This window comes from Penaeus japonicus, unplaced genomic scaffold, assembly GCF_977035675.1.
Source record: "Penaeus japonicus unplaced genomic scaffold, GWHDUDI00000001_assembly GWHDUDI00000006, whole genome shotgun sequence".
Taxonomy (NCBI): Eukaryota; Metazoa; Arthropoda; class Malacostraca; order Decapoda; family Penaeidae; genus Penaeus; species Penaeus japonicus.
The window spans coordinates 28,327,380-28,332,379 of record NW_028234408.1 but is presented as its reverse complement, the minus strand read 5'-3'; the positions used below and the strand labels follow the sequence as shown (position 1 = coordinate 28,332,379).

General features: G+C 37.5%; 1 protein-coding gene across 18 annotated transcripts in view; it reads left to right on the top strand.

Annotated features, from left to right (window-relative positions):
- LOC122256752 (cyclic AMP-dependent transcription factor ATF-2) overlaps positions 1-5,000 on the top strand; it is a 95,146-nt gene that overhangs the window by 43,361 nt on the left and 46,785 nt on the right. The gene's annotated exons all lie outside the window — the stretch shown is intronic.

The window sequence follows — 5,000 nt, the reverse complement described above, 5'->3', positions numbered from 1 at the left end:
GTCATAAAACCTTTTTTTTCACTTGTTTTAGATAGTGTTTGAATTAATATTTAACATGTTTGGAGACCAAGTTTTTCTACCCAAATGGATTGGGGAAAACCCCAGTAAGAGTATATAAAAAAGTATACATACCTTGTTTGCATATGTTCCAATTAAAAATCTGGTTTTACCATTGGAAAAGCAATATAATTATTGCCAAGTTACCAGGTTTTTTGTTTCATATCATTCATTTTTGGTAAAAAAAAAAAAAGATAAACATTTTTCATATCTCGGCTGCCTCTTGGTCCGAGTTGGCCGTTAGATGTCACAGGAAATCATTTGTCAGGTTTTATATATTTAATAATTATCACTGAAAAATGTGTGATATTGTAGACATGCATTTCATACTTGGTCACCTCATTTTCCTAGCAAACTGTGGTCTTTAGTACAATGATCTTTGTGTTATTTAATCTTATGTGAACTCTAGAATACACCAAACCTTAATTTTTCAACTTGCTTGTCTTTGGTAAATTCTTGGAAAGCAAATTAATGTCAATTGGGTAATATGTTTCTAAGTCTGTTTTATTGCTGTTACATGTTTTATATGATGAAGCTCATGAAAGGGGTCTCTTGATAAGCTTATCAGATTGAATTTAAATTAATCCTTTCCTGCCAAAATTTGTTGTCATGTCAAAGACTAACCCTTAGCTTTGGTACCAATATCTTATGCTGTTTTACTGTTCTTCACTTCTGCGACAACCAACAATTTAGGTTCCTTGCATCCATCAGCTGGTGTAGCATACACTTAATGTATGTCTGATATTACACGTTTTTTTTTTTCTTTATTTTCTTGCCATCCCTATGTGGAATGCAGACAGGAGGCTTTGAGAAAAGGTCTGTCACTGCTTTTTATTTTTTTTATCCTCTTCTTTGCCATGCCTCCATGCTTTTGTCACTGAAACATTGGCTTCACTGAGATTTAGGCTAAAACTTACTATATTATTTGCATAAGCGCAACCCTTTTTTATTGCATTTAGTCTAGTATTTCATAGAATATTTAGCTTTGCACATCTTTTTTTCAGTTGCTGGCATTTTCAGAAAGTATACATTTTCATCCATCAGTGATTCTTTTTCACAGCCAGTCAATAAGAGTACTTCTTATTGACTACACACAACCATTTGCTGTCTTTCCAACTGGGTGTGAAGATCTTGGTCTCACATTCAGTACATAATCATTATATTATTTCATTATATTTAGGGGTTTTCTAACAGAGTCACATACTTTTTCCCTTTCACTTGGAAGCAATCTTAATTATTACTTCCAGGTCTCTTGCTGTCTTCTTCCAGGCATTTCCACAGTTAATGTTTTTTGAAATGAAGTATTTTATTGTGAATTTCATTGAGGAGTTACTTATTTTCCATGCCTCACTGTCTTTCGGAATTCAGACACTTTACGTAGGAGGGTGAGGGAAAGGGAAAGGGAAAGGGAAAGGGAAAGGGAAAGGGAAAGGGAAAGGGAAAGGGAAAGGGAGAGAGAGAGAGGGGGGGGGGAGGGAGAGGGAAAGGGAAAGGGAAAGGGAGAGAAAGAGAGAGAGAGGGAAAGGGAGAGAAAGAGAGAGAGAGGGAAAGGGTGAGAAAGAGAGAGGGGGAAAGGGAGGGAAAGAGAGAGAGGGAAAGGGAGAGAAAAAGAGAGAGAGGGAAAGGGAAAGAAAAAGAGAGAGAGGGAAAGGGAGAGAAAAAGAGAGAGAGGGAAAGGGAGAGAAAAAGATAGAGAGGGAAAGGGAGATAAAAAGAGAGAGAGGAAAAGGGAAAGAAAGAGAAAGAGAGGGAAAGGGAGAGAAAGAGGAAGAGAGAGGGAAAGGGAAAGGGAGAAGGAGAGGGCAAGGGAGCAAGGGAAAGGGGGAGAGAGGGAGAGAGAGAGAGAAAAGGATAAAGAGAGAGAGGATTAGCAATGTTCCTCAGGGATTTCAATTTTGTTGCCCTAATGTTTGAGTTTTTTTATTTTTTATTTTTTATTGATTTTCCAAACTCTGGACCAAACCGGTGATATTGATGTGTTACTTTTTATTGTAGAGACAAAGCTTTGCCAGGAGTATTGTTTTGTTTGTATGAATTTTTTATAGTTGCTAAAGCTGTTTTTTTTTGTGATGTTACTTTTTAAAAGTCTGTAGGCTCTATTTCATTCAAACAGCACCATGTGGCAATATGTCGTCCATCATGAAACTCTGAGCTTAACTATTTGTTGAAGTATTATGAATGGTTGTCACTGTTCAATTTAGATCCATTTTTAAATATATACTTTATCTTCAATAGTTTCTTCAGCAACTTCAAGCTTGATGCTCCTTGTGAAGGCAACCTGTTCTGCACTTTTTATGTTAAATTGTTTTTTAATGATGTTGCATGAATGTTTAAGGCAAATAGGAAGATATTTGGTTCCCAATGATATGTCATTGGTGTGCCATAGGCACTTGGCTGTTAGAGACCAGTAATAGTTCAATAAAGCTCAAATTATTGGTATTATCGTCCACCCACATCAGACTACCATCATTTAAAAAGACCAGATGAGAATCATTAATCACCTCACCTAGCTCATCTCTACCATCCACCTGCAGGGAACTCCATATTCTATGATGAACATTAAAATAACCTAAAATGAATTTATTATTTGGCAAATTATCCTGAGGAGGAGAAAGCCTGTAAAAGGGAAGCTCTAGTGGATGTACATGGCAATCCAGCCTCCACCCCCTTTCTCTCAGTCTTTCCTATGTAAATTACTATATGACTTCATTAGAGACTTTGTTTTTAAATGACTTTCTTGAAGAACTACAATATTGGGGGCTTAGAACAAGGCTAGTAATGTGAGAGAATTTATTTTTAATCTAATATTTTGACAGTTCCATTGTCTAATGAATTTCAAGTGGATTACATTTTATGGAGTCTAGAAGTGCCTTGTCCCAGTTATAATTTTCTTTTTATGAGAGGGACTTGCATCCTCTCCTTAGCTCCAAGCAGACCTCTCTCTGGGGAGTTTGGAGATGTCTCCTAGCGCTAGGGAGCCATCCAGTAGACAATTTGTTCCTGTCAAAGAAACAGACCAAAAACTAGACAAAGTCCTAGCAGGAATTGCCTAGATGGGGAGATAGAGTGTAGACTGATATGGTATCATCCTAATGATAGTGCTTTTGCTGTGTTGATTCTGTAATTTCATTTATTTTTAAAATTTGACTCATTAATTCTTTAACTGTATTCAAACCTGCAGTTGCTTTATCCTTTGCTGCCAGCTCACAATTGACATTACTTGCACTGGGAGTGTTGTTAGTTACTGCTACAGCATAGGAAGTATCAGGTTTGTCTCAATTTCCATTTTCCTCTTAGCTGACATCATGTATGCCAATATCTCAGTCTCCCTCAGGCTGCTGCATTCAGCAGAGCCTGATTGATAGAGACCTCCACAGTTAGCATACTTGTGAGTATTGTCAGTGCATTTAGTTGTTTCATGAGCACCAGCTCATTTACCACAAGTAAATTTCTTTGTGTCTTTGTCAATGCATTGTGATAAGGTTTGTGCGAATTTTTGGCATTAACCCATTCATGTCGGCGTTATTCTGGCTCTAAATGGTCAGAATGTCGGGGTATTCGAACGCATAAGCCTAACACCTCAGGATTCTCGGATGCACTAGCCACGAGCGAGCGCTGTAGGCCTGCTCACCCCACTCACCGGCTTTGACCAAATATCTCGTTGCCGGCGTCTGACCCAAAAACCACTGAACATGATAGCAAGTCAACTGGTGGGAATGGATTAAAAACAGTGCATTGGGTTTTTAACATAAAGTTATAATTGGAAAAATTCATATCCAGTTTTGAACCTCTCTTGAATCTTGTTTAAAAGCAAAAGTCAGAAAACACAATACAGTTTTTGTTTGCACATTCTCATTCAGCTTTGCCATTTAATTCACTTCTATGATGCCTTAGTTCTTTACATTCTCAAGAATTTTGCTTTCTTCCACCTTTCTCAAATCTCCCTTACAGATATGTGGGGCCAACATGAATAGTTACTTTTTCATGATGATCATGAATTTGTGTGGGTTTAAGCTGAGTCTTGAATTGAGGCCCCGGGCGCCAAACAATCGTAACCCAAAATTCATAGTTTTGAGTAAATTGCAATCAAAGTTAAACACTGATAACGCACAAAGAATTGGTACGAATATGTAAGTATTATACATGAAATGAAAGATCTTGGGTAGTTTTGTTTAGTTAAATAGGTTTTGAAAGTAAATAAGAATATATCCGGTTAATTAACTTAGGGTTAATTATACCCCAATCAGTATGAGTAATTAAAATAAATTTTTAAAATAAATCTAAGTTATTATTTTAAGAGTACGTGTTTTAAATAGGAATATGTGAAGGTTTCATGATGATAGGTGTAAAAGTAAATTTTATATAGATATTTATCAAGCGAAAAATTAAAGGAGAAAATTGTGTTGATATTGCCTCTGAGTTTCTGGGTTAGAGTGACGCGAGCGAGAGTGTTAGCGTGGCTGTGATTGGTTGAGGCGTGGTGTGGGTGTGACGTTACTGCTGTACGCGCCGCTGATTGGGTTACACACTTCAGGCAGGAACAGCTGGCCTAGGGACGTTACTATTCTTTGGCTGAGAATTGCGCTGGGTATCATGCTACTTTTTCGCGCGCTTTTTCGCTCGACTTCCCGTGTTTTAGGTATGTAGAAGGTCGGGCGGGGCCTCAATTGTACTTCAACAAGGAGGCTTCTCGTTATTGCCAAAGAAATCAAAATCACCACCCACTTATGTATCAAGGATTTTTTTTATAAGACGGTTAATACTGTGAAACAATGGATTTTAATTTACACAGTGATTTAGAATCCTTGCATTCTCAGGTGGGATATCAATTACTGGTCTGTCATTTTTTTCAGTTCTTTTCAAGGTGGGGATAGTCTTAGAAGAGTTAGAGGTCACCTTCTCTCCTAGAGGAGGAGGAAGGTTAGCCTGAGAATTAATCATGC